Source organism: Pipistrellus hanaki (genome assembly GCF_964339955.1).
Source record: "Pipistrellus hanaki genome assembly, chromosome: 1".
Classification (NCBI taxonomy): Eukaryota; Metazoa; Chordata; class Mammalia; order Chiroptera; family Vespertilionidae; genus Pipistrellus; species Pipistrellus hanaki.
The window spans coordinates 118,805,257-118,821,643 of NC_140503.1; positions in this window are offsets into that span (position 1 = coordinate 118,805,257).

Sequence of the window (16,387 nt, forward strand, 5' to 3'; positions counted from 1 at the left end):
CATTTTCATTCACTTAGTTACTCCTTTAAAAGATCAAGACTAATTGTACAATTTATTATCTAAGTCAGGAAAAGGAATAAATAAACTTGTTTGCCAAATATGAAGCACCAAAGCAGAAGACATCATTTGAAGCATACTCGAAACAGATCAAGAACATTAGACAGAGCTTATTAATCTGGAATTTGCTGCCTTTTATTTAAAAGTTTAAATATGGGACACTCTACATTTCTTTGGGTAGAAGGTTATGACTTCCATAAAACTCTCAAAAACACCACCCTTTTAAAAAGGGATTTAAAAGAAGAAAAAGGACTTCTTTTAAATCCCTTTTTAAAAGGGTGGTGTTTTAAAAGGGTAGTCCTTATGACAAGGACTAGTTCATAAGCCTGTAGTACAATAATGAAAGGTATACCCTAAGACAAGCATGGCAAACTCAAAGGCTAACACGGGCTAAATAAGAGGCATAGAACCTGCGGGCCGTGAGTTTGACATGCTTGTCCTAAGAGATTGTTCAAATTCAGTTATCAGCAAGTTTACTCTTAAGGAAGTTTGGAATATTTTTGTGATACACCTCAGACTTCTTAATTTAATGTTAGAGAGAACAAATGGCCTTCAAAACTTAGTCCCTGATGCCAGAATCAGCAAGTTGGGTGGTCAGTGGCTGAGCAGATAAGTCCACCATATCACCACTGAAGGCTGACCGTGTAAAAGGAATAGCACATGTACTGCTGAGCGAGTCAGAGGCCTCAATGCTCAGATGCTCACATGCCCGGTGACCTTGGGCTAGTCACTTCATCTCTCTGAGATGCAAGCTCCTCATCTCTATCCGGGGAAGCATGAAGTATGATGAGAATTAAACTATAGCAAAAATCAAAGTCCTTGATATTAATCATTCATCCATCTTAAGAACACTAGATTCATCAATGATTCTAGTTTGTTTTAAGTAAAAGATGTTAGATATGTAGTACTTATGGGACTTACCTGCTGTAAGCTTTGAACTTTTCTCTCAAGATCCACAAACTAGAAGTGGGGAGGAAAGAGCATAAGTTACCTGATTCAAAGGCATTTTACATAAAATGTTATCCCTTTGACATGCTTTCCTAATGCCCGCACTTTATCTGTTTCTTCTTTTAGTGCCATCCCCCTCATCATTCCTCTCCCCTCCAAGCTTCCTTTTCTTTCTACTCTCTTCCATTACATAGATTTTTTTTTAAAAAAAAAGAACTATAACCCACTGATGAATTAATTCAATGCTTCTCTGTACACAAGACTCCAGGAATTTTTATAATGACAAGGATTCATCCACTTCTCCAATAGCAGGTTGTTACCAGAACATGAGCAAGGCTACTTGTGCAACAAGTTCTAGCTGTAGTATTTCCAGCACTCTGCCCGTCACCACATCACCTCTACATCCTCTATTAGAGTTGTGTCCTTTAACCAAAACGTCCATGATTGCAATGTTAATTTTCTACAGAAGACACAACACTGATATGTCTCCTGCCAAACGGTTGCTTATGAAGGTGAGTTGAGAAGACCTCCCTTGCTTTAATGGTGTAGATGTCCACACTTACCTTAGAATTAAGCTGATTTATTTGACTAGAAATATTTTGAGGCAGACCAACTGCACTCCTTTTTAAATCCGTAATATCATCTTTGTTTTTCTGGATCTAATTTTAAAAAGATGAAGAAGAATAAGAATGAGGAGGATAAGGAGGGAAAGAGGAGGAAGAAGAAAATGCGAGCAAGAAATGTTTGTATGCATTATAGGAACAAAACCTTAAAATTTGAGTATTATTTTATTTTAAGCACTAGAATCTTGCCCCTTTTTATAAAAACCAAAACACTGCCATGTATAATAAACTTCAGACTAAAATAGCCATCGCATAATCCCATTTACTATTTTCAGCAACAATCTCTCAAAGTATTTTCCATTCGCAGTTTTCTCCCATGATAACAGTGTAGAGTGCTGGTAAAAGGCCTGGCTTGGAATCAGACTGTTCAGGTTTCAAATCCTGACCCAGCTATTCTGCGTGTGCCCTTGGGCAGGTGACGGAACTGCTGCAGGGTTCCTTTACCCCCTATAAACGGGGTCACAGTCAGCCATCTCCATGAGCAGCTGGGCTGTTAGAAGAGATAACGCACACAGAGTGCAGAGCACAGTGGCTAGCCCACAGCCAGCTCTAAGTAATGGCAGCTGCTAACACCCTAGCTGACACACCAGCATGATGCAGCTAAGAAGGAGCTCTGAAAACACTCAAGGAGAAGGAAGACAGTTGGCCAATTCTGTTCTGTGGTAAAAGTGAACTGGTCACTTCTACTCTCTCTAGTGCCCCTCCTTCCTTGCTCCACAGCAGCAGTACTCCTCTGCCCATCATTAACCCGAGGGCATTGCTCTTTACACGGACTTGTGCCCCTCCAATTATGTCCCCTGTGCTAAAGATTCAAGGTACAGATTAATAAATAACCGTTCAATTAAGTGACCATACCATATATGGATATACAAAATTACTTCAATATATTTCCAATGTATTACCTGTTGTAAACATTCGCCAAGGTCTTCCTCATTTAATTTAATTTTCCCCAGGGATCCAGTTTTAAATTCAATGTTTTGAGCAGACCCAGTAAGAAATACTAAATTTCCTCTCTCTGTAGCTATTCGAGGCCTATATGATACAAACCAGAGAATGCATCAGTAATTAGGACATAATTTTTTAAATTATATCTTTACTGATTTCAGAGAGGCAGGAAGAGAAAGAAAAATCAATGATGAGACAGAATCATTGATCAGCTGCTTTCTACACACCCCACACTGGAGATTGAGCATACAACCCAGACATGTGCTCTGACCAAGAATTGAACAGTAAGCTCCTGATTCATAGGTCAATGCTCAACCACTGAGCTATGCCGGCCAGGCAGAACATATAATTTTTAAATCCAAAAAAGAAAGTTTCTCACTGAATATTTATAGACTGCTTATAACTTCACTTTTGGTCAACTCAAGTTAATTCTCTGTTCATATGCCATTTATTTCTCTGCAAATCTGCCCTATTTGCAAAATGATAAATAAATGATTTGTTTTGAAGATAATTCCACATATATTTTTTCCTATTTGTTTTTAATACTATTATTTTTCTCAAGAAAAATTACTCCTTTGCTTTCCTGGCTATTTGAGAAAATGGATGAGGAACAACCCTAGTCTATCAGCAGAAATAATCCATGGATCTACTTACTGTTGGAGGTCAGCAATCCTTTTTTGCCTCTGCAACTCAAGCTGTCCAGTTTCACCATCTGATTCTGTAAATGTCAATAAAATGACCACACTCCAAAGAAAAGATAAGGACATGTTCCCTGCCAACCCTCCTAGGTTGTAGGGTAAGAGGGAGGCCACTCCAACTGAGTGTGGGAGTTTGGAGAAAGCAGACCAGGCAGGTGTACTTTGACCTCTGGAATGTCCTGCAACTTTTTAATTCTTTCTTCTTTGCCCAGGAAGGCTAAGTTGGTTGTTGTTTTTTTCCCCTCCTGAGGGGATGTAAATGATCTTAGCTCTTCTGTACTCTTCAACCTTTAAGTGATGTGCAATTTAATCATTATCTATTTGACCTTTGAAATGGTAACACACTGCTTTGGAAACGCCCACTAAAACAATCCTTGTTTAAGAAGTAGCTACTTTTTGCCCCAGCCGGTTTTGCTCAGTGGATAGAGCTTCAGCCTATTGACTGAAGGGTCCTGGGTTGGATTCTGCTCAAGGGCACATACCCAGGTTGTGGGGTCTGTCCCAAGTGGGGGGCATACAGGAGGCAGCCAATCAGTGATTCTCTCTTATCATTGATATTTCTATCTCTCGCTCTACCTCTCCCTTCCTCTCTGAAATCAATAAAAAAAAAAAAAAAAAAAAAAGTACCTATCTTTAAACAAATGGTGCTGGGAAAATTTTTGCATGATATCCACAGGCAAGACCCTCACACCCCAGCACACGTAAAGATGAACTCAAAATGAATCAAATACCTAAATATAGGAGCTAAAACTACAACATTCTTAGAAGAACACATAGCGGGAAAGATTCGTGGCATTGGATTTGGCAATGATTTCTTGGATATGAAAGAAAGAACAGAAAACAAACAAAAATAAATAAATTGGACTACTTCAAAGTAAAAAAATTTGTGTATCAAAGGACAACATCAACAGAGTGCAAAGGCAACTCATACTCTGGTAACCAATATTTACAAACATCTACACTAATAAAAGATAAATACGCAAATTGACTGTACCTTTGTGACACCCACCAGCCAATCAGGAGTAAGTATGCAAATTAACCCAACACATAAGGTGGGTTAATTTGCATGCACAGGCCTTTGCACCACCCCAGCCTCTCTGGGCCTCTGTGCAGTGTGGGAAGGCCGAAAGGCAGCTCCAGGCCAGAGCAAAGGCAGCTCTGGGCCAGAGAGGCAGCTCCAGGATGGAGCCAAGGCAGTGCCAGAAGCCAGGAGAAGGAAGGCCCAATCTTGCACAAATCTTCATGCATCAGCCCTCTAGTATATATGATAAGAGGTTAATATTCAGAATATATGGAGAATTCTTAATTGGAGAACAAAAAGCAAATAATCCAATTGGCAAAGGAATTTGTAACCCAATGAAGATATACAAATAGCCAAAAAGCACACAAAAAGATGCTCGACATCATTAATCATTAGGGAAATACAAATCAAAATGGCAATGAGATACCACTTCACACCCATTTGGATGGCCACTGTTAAAAAACAGGAAAAAAACACCAAGTTGTTGGTGAGGGTGTATAGAAATTAAAACCTTGTGCACTGTTGAGGAGGAAACTCATCTTGCAGAACTTGTTATCTAAATGCAGAAGCCATGGAACTGTGAACAATGCACTGTCCTGAGGGGGAGGGTTGTCATGCGACCATGGGATGTGGCCTGACACCTGGGGGCTTTCCTGTAAACCCAGAATAGGGGGAGGAACCATATCTGCAAAACAAAGACCTTGGGGGGGGGGGATATATATAAATAGGCTCTCTGCATGTTTCTTCGCTCTGATTTGGAAATTATTCCTGGAGTCCACTAGTGTTAAAAAACCAGGTCCCTCCCTTTCTCTAGGAAGCATGCTTGGTATTTCTTTGGTCTGTAACATTGTTGGTAAAATGATGCAACCACTATAAAACGGTATGGTGGCTCCTTAAAATATTAAACACAGAATCACCATATAGTCTAACAATGCCTGGGCATATAGCCAATAGAATTGAAAACAGGGACTCAAAAATGAATTTGTACAATCATGTTCATAGCAGCATTATTCACAGTGGCTAAAAGGTAGAAACAACCCAAGTGACCACTGACAGATATAAATGGAAAAACAAAATGTATTACATACAATGAAATATTATTCAGCTTTAGAAAGGAAGGAAATTCTTAAACATGCTACGACATGGATGATACTATGCTAAGTAAAATAAGCCAGGCACAAAAAGACAAAGACTCTATGATTCCACCTATAAAGGAACCTAAAGTAGTCAAAATCATTGAGACAGAAGGTAAAATGGTGTTTTCTATGGCTGGGGGAAGGGACAATGGGAGTTATTGTTTAATGGGTATAGAATTTCACTTCCAAAAATGAAAACAAATTCTAAAGATGAATAATTATAACAATTGCACAAGAGTGTAAATATAAGTAATGCCACTAAATTTTTTAAATTAATAAAATGAAAATTTTATGTTATATGTACTTTATAACTTTTTAAAACTTGAAACTGGAATTAAGAAGATGGGATAAGAATTGGTTACTATAGAAACTTTCTTAAGAAATAAAAGGGTGCTTTTGTACGAAGATACCTTGGCTTTAAAATTTTTTAAATAGTCTGTGTAAATTTTAGATAGCATCTATATAAAATTGCCCCCTTAAATAATGTGGCACAATTTAATATGACAGAGAAATGTAACACTGTTTTACATCTGTTCTATACAGCCTCAACAACAAAAATAGCAAAAATAGCTGACAAGTTGTTGTTTATGCGAGGTGGTACTGGGGTCAAGTGATGAGTTTTTTTTGTTGTTGTTGTTGTTTTTTATTTTGTTGTTTTAAGTGTAATAACAAAAAATGGCATTTCAAGTTGAATCCATTTCTTTAAAGTTATATCAGTCCAAGGTTTGTTTAAAAGCTTAACAACTTCGGTTAGGGGTAGGAGAAAAGCTTAACCTTATAAACTATTTGTCAACTTTAGGATAAAACAGAATACATTAGAATCTCCCAACACAGGACAATTCTAATTCTCTCAGCTCAGAACATAGCTATGTTCAGGATTATATTTTTTTAAAGATCACTGCACCTAGCAAATCTTTTAGTGAAATAGAAAATGTTTTCAGCATGATCTCCTTTTGAACTTCCTTTTTTCCTGGATTTTCCTCTTTACTAATGTGTTTATTATTCTTTGTTGTTCATCCTCACTGGAAGATCTATTTTTTTTTTTTCATTGATTTTTAGAGACAGTGGGAAAGAAGAGAAGAGACAGAGAGAAACATTAGTGTGAGGGAAGCACATTGATTGGTTGCCTCCTGTATGCACCCCAATGGGGCTAAGGATTAAGCCTGCAACCATATATGCCCTTGACTGGAACTGAACCTCCAATGCTCTAACCACTTAGCCATACCGCCTAGGGCTGTATTTATTATTAAACAACAACAACAACAACAAAGATAATTTCTCTGCTCCCATTCTAGGCATATCTTAATTGTTCCTCAAGTGTGAAAGAAAAGAAAAACATTCTTTCAAGATCTGACTGATCATTGGTGATGAATTAGGGAATTTTACATCCACTCACCTACTCACCCTCCTTGTCAGACCATCTGCATATGATGACTCCATGAAAGCAATATAAAAATCAATTACTGTTTCTGCAGCATTTTCACCCATTCTGTTTACATGCCTTATTTGGAATTTCTTCAGCAAACAGATTAAAATAGTTTTGGGACCTTCAGTTTTAGAAAGTGAATAATCTCCCTTCTCCCTTCCCCCAAGGTATATTCTAAAGACCTGAAATCCTGTCCTTTATTACCTAGAAGAGCTCCAATTCCCAGAATGCATTCACAAATATTCCGTATGTGACCTTTATGTATTACACATGCTGCAAAATGACAAGAACACAAAGAGGAATAAATTGCAGATTTTTTCAGCTAAAGTCATGTCTAAAGAAGACCATATAGTTGAAGGATTAAGGACATGGGCTCTGGAGTTCATCTGGGTTCAAAGTCCACTCCATCACTTCCTATTGATCCAATGTGTGCATTTAAATTTAAGAATAAGACACTAAAGAGTGGATGATGTTCTGAGCATGGCTGATAATAATAACTAGTAGGCTTTATCATGGGGTAATTCAATGTCAATCCGGCAATTTCATTGGGGAACTCCAAATGTCAATTTTTAAGATATTTTCTCCTCCTGGGCATATTTATTTTGCTCAGATAAAAAATCCTTCAGTTTTCTACCTTGATGAGGAAAGTTTCCTGGAAATTTTATTGCTTAATGTGAAGACTTTATTTAGCCCTTTGTTTTTTATCTTTTCTCCAGATTCTTAGAGTATTCCATTACTATATGAATATAATTTCTATAACTATTATATATACACCAAAGTTTGTTTTAAATTTTACTAGATTCATCCAAATTCCATTGTTTCATAGTCTTACTAAGCATTTATTGCAGACATATGATGCCCACAACAATGAGGGAAATTCAAAAGAAATAAAGGTCATGACATTTTCTGGTTTGCAATAAAGGCATCTGTATAAATCTAAAAAGCTATAATAAAGCAACATTATCAAGATGGGGGTGACAACATTGGACAAAATATACACCAATACACTGTTAGGAAAACAGCATGTATCAAACTGAAAATGAGATCCTAACCCAGTTTGGGCAGACTACTGGCACAGTGGTTCTGCAAGTCCAGAGGTCATTTTGGAGAAAAGTGATTGTGAAGCGGGATTTTTTGGACTGGAATGTGCAGTGTTCCCTTGGGCAGGATGATTCCCTGGATTCTTTGTCCGATGGAGTCAAAGAAGGGATCCATGGGTGGACGGTGGTTAGCAAAGGTGGAAATTTTATTGAAGAACAAGTACAGACTCCCCACGTGGGGAGGGGCGAGAGAGTCCCACTGAGATCCTTTTCCCTATGACTTATAAATGATAGATCCTCCCTTCCCCCAACTGATGGACAGAGTATTAGTAAACTGCACAGGCGGCCTGGACATTCCTGAGCACCTAAACCAGGCATCTTTTATGGACTGTACATTGAACCACCAATCAGCGCCTGCCAAATACCTTAAGCTCCTGATTCCTAAGTACCTAAGTGCCTAATCATGTGCCTTATATGAAACCACCAAGTACCCTAAGCCCCATCCCTTCCCATTCCTCCCTTCAAAAGGCTTGTTCCCCTCTGCAGGTGTTGCTACTTCCCCTTTGGGGCAGCCCGGCAGGGGTCCTTCTCTAATAAAGCCAGTGTCCTGGTTTTCAGCCCTCTGTCTCATCTTTCAATAAAGGCTGTAGATACTTGTGCCTTGATATCCCCTCTGATATCACTATTCCCTTAGACTGGTTACTATAGTAACTTCTGACTCAAAGGTCTAACCTCACATGTCCCTCCTTTCTTATTGTTTTCCTATTTCCTTTGGGGTTTCTTCTCCTTCTGGCTGAATGGCTTCCCTTTATTTTGTAAATATAGACCTTCTGCTGTTTCTAGCTCCCTAATTCTATGGAAATGTACCTGTTGCAGCTTTTCAGCTCCCGTATTCAGTAACCCTCTGCATCCCTGTGCTTCTTCTGTGGTCCCCTTAATTTCTAAAATTTCCTAAGCCTGTCTTTTACACCCCTAAAAATTCCTGTTTCAGTTGATTATGGGCCTTAAGTGGTAGGTTGAAAATAGGCTACTGCTCATATATCTGGAGTGAAATAATCCTTAGTGATATTTCTGGTAAGCCCACGGGATTTACCTGGAGGGAGGGATCAGGGTGGCAGTTATGAGAATGAGAAGAGAGGGTTGGAATGGAGAGAGACATTTGGGAGGAAGAATGGCAAGATTCCCATACCCTATATTTTAGCTCCTGCCTCATCCCACAGTTTCACTCTGGATTTGGTGCTTTCTTCAGTCTCTTCATTTTCATATCAGTTTATAACAAAACACTGTAGAATTAATCTGTGTCTTTAGTATTAATAAAAGCATTTGCGAATATAATATTCTCTTTTAACCTTATGATAATTCATTCTCTATTTCAGGTGAAGCATCCATCTTATATAAAAACTGCTGTTTGAAATTTTAACCCTGCTATTTGGCTTCTGTAAATGTCTGCTTGCTTAAATAATAAGGAAAATAACACTACTCCCAGTTCACAGAGGCCATTAAACCTTCACCTGACAAAGTTATCAGTGATGGCACCAGGCCAAGCCTTTGGTTGAGGTCTCAAGACCCCAGCACATAGGGGCTCTTTAAGAACTTGCAAAGGAGGCTGGAAACACCCCATAGTTGGGAGACAAAGAAGGTAAAAACATATAAATAGGGAAAACGCCTCCATGTTGGGGCTCAGAATTTGAGAGACATTTTTCTCTGGACCAGTGCATAATAAAGTATAACTTCAAACTCTCTGAGCATGACTTGATTACTCTAGTTCTCTATAACACAGGGACATAACATTGTTTAAATAGTGTATTTACTTATGCCAGTTTTATGATTTTCTATAAATTTTCCGGGCAATATAATATTGCTCCAATTTTCTACTTATTTTCCATGAAGCATTGCACCAAATAATTATGGAAGTTCATGTAAGTTTACTAGTAAAACTTCATTTTCTGATGAAGTATGGTAGCAATCATACTTAGGTAAAAACTGCTGTTTGAATTTTAACCCTGCTATTCTGGCTTCTTCACTCACAAAAATAACTTCTATGCCTATGGACCAGGACCACAGGAGATTGATTCCCATGGACTCGGTAGCTCCAGGAGTTGAAACTGCAGATAACCTTTAGAGATTAAGTTTGCTCAGCTCTGCTTCTGTACTATCTGCTATCGCAAGATAGGGCCACATTCCAACGTCCAGCAGGATGTGGCTGGGAATGACCCTGCAGGCTGTTCCCAGACACATAATTTCTATTTAGAATTTAGAATTTAAAACAAAGGAGAATTTTTGTGGTTTAGACCTTTAAAAGGACTGCCTATACCTGGAATGGCATGGTTGTGAGTGTGGGCTCCACCTGTGTGTGGTGCTCTCACGGCCATCCTGGCCAGTTCAATAAATCCTTGCCTGCTTTTTTTAATCAATTAGCAGCCTCTGGTGGTCTTATTTTTGACTCCAGTGTTTGACCCCACAACACTGATTCCTGGGAAATGCATTCATTACCTTCTAGGAAATCACCTAATCCACTACTGCGATGAACTGATCTCTTTGAATGCAGTGTGGTCTTGACTCAGGGAACATAATCTGTGTATTTGTTCTCCATGCTCATTACTGCACTGATTGCAATTACCCTTGAGTATCATGAAAAGGAATGTTGAGTTAGTCATTACCATTTGAATAATTCAGGTTTGGCAGAGATTTTCCTGAGAAGGTAGATTGTTACACATTATTGAGGATTTGGAGGACTTTTCTGCTTTTTTCCCCCCCCCTCAGATATTTTTCTAAAATAAACAAGAGAATATAACCAAAAAATTTATATCCAGAAGAAGAACTGTAATAAGGAAATAAGTCTTTAGATAAGGACCATGGGTATGCTAATGGCACATGTTACACACACACATCCACATATAGTGTATCTACTCAAGTTGTAGAAAACATAAAAAATATACTGGGAGGTCTTATGAGACAGAGACTGGCTAGAGGTAATACACAGAGTGGTGGAAATAGAAATTGCAAGGATCAATAGCTCCAAAAGCCAATGTGGAAACAAACACAGCTTGCTCTACCTCCAGCAGCTCTGGTCACCAGAATTTCAACATCCACTGCAGTAATCCCAGTGTGAGCTTACCAGGGATAAATGTTCCTGGTTCCTGGCATCCCTTTCCAAGGTAGCCTAAAAAGAACAAAATAGGTTTTCTACTTGGTGACTCCTACAATTCCTTGAGCAAGGCAATAAAGTGAGAGATTTAGACCCCATTTATACTAAAATGAAAAGAAATTACATTAACACTTCAATGTGATTGATGGTAGGATTGTAGGTGGTAAATAATTGCAACTTATATTGAATCGGATCTTTTGAAAAGAGGGAAATGAATTTTTATCACCATGTGTTTTGGGTTTGATGAGAGGAAGAGAGCCAGTGAGGTAGATGTGTCATCACTGAGGGAAAGGGAAAAAGAAGAGTTTAGGGATACTTGGCACTATCGAACTCTGCCTCCTGCATTTTTAATTGGAAGGATACAAATGGAAGCAGTACAGAGGCATCTTTATCTGGTGATAGGAGGCTTTGCTCCAATGATGTGATTTATGATGGGAGGAGTGATTTAACAAGGTTGATGTTTTACAAAGGGCCACCACTCCCAGTGGCCCTTTTTTTCCATTGAAGTGCCACACAGATCTGTGGGAAGATATAAGGTGTTGCCATCAAGAGCAGGAAGAAGGATGAGATGACCTCACCTCTCAGCTTTTTAGTGCCATTATTCTAAGATCTATAAAAACCAAAACCTTTGTCCTTTTATAAGTTTTCTTTTACAGTGGCTTGGACTATATTTATTACAGAAGTACTGCTAAATCAGGCTTTGTCAACAATTCCTAGACTATATTTAGAGCAGACATAAACAATCCCCTAGAAGTTCTACACAATTCTAGTATTAAATACTTTTCCTTTAATATCTACTAGTAATGTGCAATTCTTGTTTAGGTTGATTAAAATAATTATTCCAGCAAGTCATGAAAGACCATAATGATTCTGTTATAGTACTCAGCATACATATATTTAAGTCAGGTTAACTGGACAATTATATATTAGATACCCACAATTTGTCATCGCGCTAAAGAGACTGAACTGGGTAAGGTACAGTCTGTCCTGAAGGAAAAGTCTGTGGAGGAGACTGCATTATAAAACATCAGAATGCAAATGAACTACTGACTTGAAAGCTAGTTTACAATGATCAGACTCAATGGTAGAGAGCATTGATTTTGAATAAAAAATTGTTTTTAACTATAAAAGTAATGTAACTATACTACATTCAATTTGCAAAACATAAACAGGGAGACTTAGAATTCAATTACTCTAACATAATTTCTATTATGTTATTCCAATCTAAGATGGATAATTTCAGAGTTATAATCACAGAATATACATGGACAAATCTGTGAAAATACATGGACAAATCTGTGTCCCTTCCTCTCTTCTTTGTTTTATTTCACCTGAGCCTAATTCAATGTCACCACTGGGTCTCCTTTAACAATAACTGTAAAAAGTTGTACAAGGTCTTATATGCATGCAGACACATGGAGATACATACAGAAAGACACAAACAGATACAATTCATCTACACTATGAAAGAGAAAGATGCAAATTGACCATATCTTTGCCACACCCACCAGCAAATCAGGAGTGAGTATGCAAATCAACTCAATAAAAATGATGGGTTAATTTGCATACACAGGTGCCAAGTGACCAGGAGCAGGACAGGATACTTACATCATTGCCGTGATGACAACTCAGGTATTCTGCACTGCCCAGCCGCTCCAGACCTCTGGGTAGCATGGGAAAATAGAAAGGTAGCTCCAGGTTGGAGCAAAGGTGGCTCTGGCCAGAGTGAAGATGGTGCTGGCAGCCTGGGGAAGGAAGGCCCATTCTTGCATGAATCTTTATGCATCAGGCTTCTAGTCCAGCTAATAAAAAAGTAATATGCAAAATGACTATACCTCTGCTATACCCACAAGCCATGCCCAACAGCCAATCAGGAGCAAGTATGTAAATTAACCCAAACAAGATGGCTGTGGCCATGGAGCTGCAGCAAGCAGGAAGCTTGGGTCTCCCTGGCAATGGAGGAAGCCAACTTTCCTTGCGATCCTGGTCGGTCCAGTCCTACACTCAAGGCTACAAAGTTACAATTATAAAAGATAAATAAATCCCAGCAAAAATGATGGTAGCCACAGAGCTGGAGAGAGCAGGAGGCTTGAGTTGCCCCTGGTGATGGAATAAGCCAAGCTCCCACAGCCCTGGACTGCCTTGGCCTCCATTACAAAGTTTAAGTTATAGAAGATAAATAAAACCCAACAAAAATGGCTGTAGCCACACCATAGAGTGAGCAGGTGGCTTGACTCCCCTCAAGGCTACAAAGTTTCAATTATAGAAGATAAACCCAATACCAGGGCCTCCACTTGGGTCACTGGGGGTGTGGCTGGCCTGCAAACCACCACAGGCCCCTCACTCAGGTCATCCTACACCCCAAGGGAAGCCCAACCCTGGTCCAGGATTCCCTTCAGGGCAAACCAGCTGGCCCTCACCCATGTACCAGGCCTCTATCCTATCTAATAAAAGAATAATATGCAAATTGACCATTACTCCAACACACAAGATGGCTGCCCCCATGTGGTTAAAGATGGCTGCCCCTATGTGGACACAAGATGGCTTCCACAAGATGGCCACCAGGGGAAGTAGTTGGGAGGAACCAGGCCTGCACAGGAGGGCAGTTGGGGGTGATCAAGCCGGCAGGGGTGGGCAGTTAGGGGTGATCAGGCTGGCAGAGGTGGGAAGTTGGGGGTGACCGGACCCACGGGGAAAGGCAGTTGGGGGTGGGGGGGGAGAGACCCAGGCCTATAGGGGAGAACAGTTAGAGGGCACCAGGCTTGCAGGGGAGGGCAGTTGGGATTGACCAGGCCTGCAGGGTAGGGCAGTTATGGGCAATAAGGCTGGCAAGGAAATGGTTAAGGAGTGATCAGGCTGGTAGGCAGAAGCGGTTAGGGGCAATCAGGAAGGCAAGCAGTCAAGCAGTTGGGAGCCAGCAGTCCTGAATTGTGAGAGGGATGTCCAACTGCCCGTTTAGGCCCAATCCTACCTGGATCTGGCCTAAAAAGGCAGTTGGACATCCCTTGAAGTGTCCCAGATTGGAGAAGTGCAGGTTGGGCTGAGGGACACATCCCTCATGCATGAATTTTATGCACCTGGCCTCTAGTATACTATAAAGTTCATCCTATTTAAGTGTACAAAAAAATACTTTTTTAGTATATTCAGAGCTGAGTTGTACCATCATCACTACAATCTAGTTCCATAATATTTTCATTATCCCTAAAAGAAATTATATACTTTTCTGAATTCCCCTCTTTCCTCTTCTCTAAAATCACTAATCTACCATGTCTATTCTGGACAGTTCACATAAAATAAAATTGTATGTGTTCATTTGTATCTGGCTTCTTTCACTTAGCGTAATGCTTCCAAGGTTCACCCATTATAGCAAGTATCACTACTTTATTCCTTTTTATGACGAATCCATTGTATGAATATACACATTTTGTTTATGCATTCATCAATTGACAAACATAATAGCTTTTCCTACTTTTTGGCTAATATGGGTAATGGTGCTATGAACATGGGTGTACAAATTTGTCTGTAGATATATGTTTTCAGGTCTCTTCAGTATATACCCAGCAGTAGAATTACTGGGTCATATGGTGACTCAACTTTTTGAAGAACTGCCCATTTTTTTCAAAGGGGCTGCCTCAATGCATAATGTTTTATTGATTGGCTTCACCATAGTCTAATTGTAGAATGTTTAATCTGCTCCCAGCTTCTATCTTCATTCCTATAACTTTTTGTCATTTTTATATATCATTAAGGCAGATTTCCTTTGTTGGTCTTATTTTTACCAGCCTTACTTTCAGCCTACCTACATCAAGTTATTTGAAGTTTCTTATAAATGACACATAATTAAGTCATATTTTTAATCTATTCTGCTAATCTCTGTATTCTAATTAGTGTATTTCGACCAATTATATTTAAAATAATTGTTGACATGGTAGAGCTTGTGTGGCATTTAGTCATTTGTTTTCTGCTTCTTACTCTTCTTTCTCTCTTTTCTAGCCTTCTTATGGGTTATGTGAACACGTTTAATATTCCATCTTGATTTATTCATAGTGGTTTTGCCTGTACTTCTTTGTATATTTTTTGCAGTGATTGCTCTGAGCATTACAATATATATACATAATTTCTCAGTTAACTGGTCTCAGCATTTTAACACTTGGAGTGAAATGAAATATCACTTCTATTTAGGCCCTCTTACCTTCCCCACTTTTGTCTTGAGCATCAGATGCTATAATTCTTATTTCAATAATCAAATGTGATTTATAAAATTCATGAGAAGCATAGTTTTTTGTATGTATCCATATTTCTGCTCTTTCCATTATTCTGCCTTCCTTCCTGATACTCCATGATGTCTTATTTTATCATTTCATTTTTTTTTTTTAAGAACTTCTATTAGCCATTCTTTGTGGATAGGATTGCTAACAACAAATGCTTTTTAGTTTTGCTTCATTTCCCCCTTTATTTCTGAAGAATGGTTTGGACTAATTCAGAATTTGCAGCTAAAAGTTCTTTTCTTTAAGCACTTGAATCAAAGCTGGGACCCTTTATTCCACAGGCCAATGTTCAATCCATTGAGGCAACCCAGCTAGGACTCAAGTTGTGATGTTTTGGTTCTTGGTATAACAAGTGATTTTAGGATTTTATCCTGGGTATCTTGTCTATTACATTAGGACTCTCTGCACCCTATATTAATCTTTTATTTTAGCAGTCCGTCGGTCAGTGTGTTTATGGTTAGCATGCAGCTTCAGGCCTACCTTTTGGCTTGTGATTCCAGTAACAGTTCATTGTCAGCGCCTTTGCAGTTATTTTGGTCTGCTCAGTTTTTCTGGTGCTGCTCGGGCTCCCAATGGTCCTTGAGGGTGCTGCTCTAGGCCAGGTCACCTGTGCCTCTAAGTTGCGGGACGGCGCCTCCTGCCCATGGGATGAAAAGGCTTCCTGGATCAGGCTCTTTGGTGGTGGGATCCTCCTTGCTGGTGCCCTCTGGTTGCCCAAATCTCTCAGCAAGAGAGGTCTCAGGCCTGGCAGGGAAGTAGAATGCTTCCCTTGGATACTTGTCAGTGGGGATTCCTATATACTGCCCTTGCTGGTGGTATCAGACTCACCTGGTTTTATCAACAGGACTCCAGTCCCATCTGGGGTGGAAATGAGTCATTCTGGGCTCCTTTATGTTGCTAGGTTGGGGGTGGGGAACACCACGCCTGTTTACCTTATTTTGTTGGGTGAGAGGTCCTAAGATACCCATGCTGCAACTATGTTTCCCCTCCAGTCCTAGGAGTACCTACCTAGTTTGTTTTCCTCATCCCATCTTTCAGGGTTCTTTTTCTGATACCTCTTGCATTAACTTGTAATTG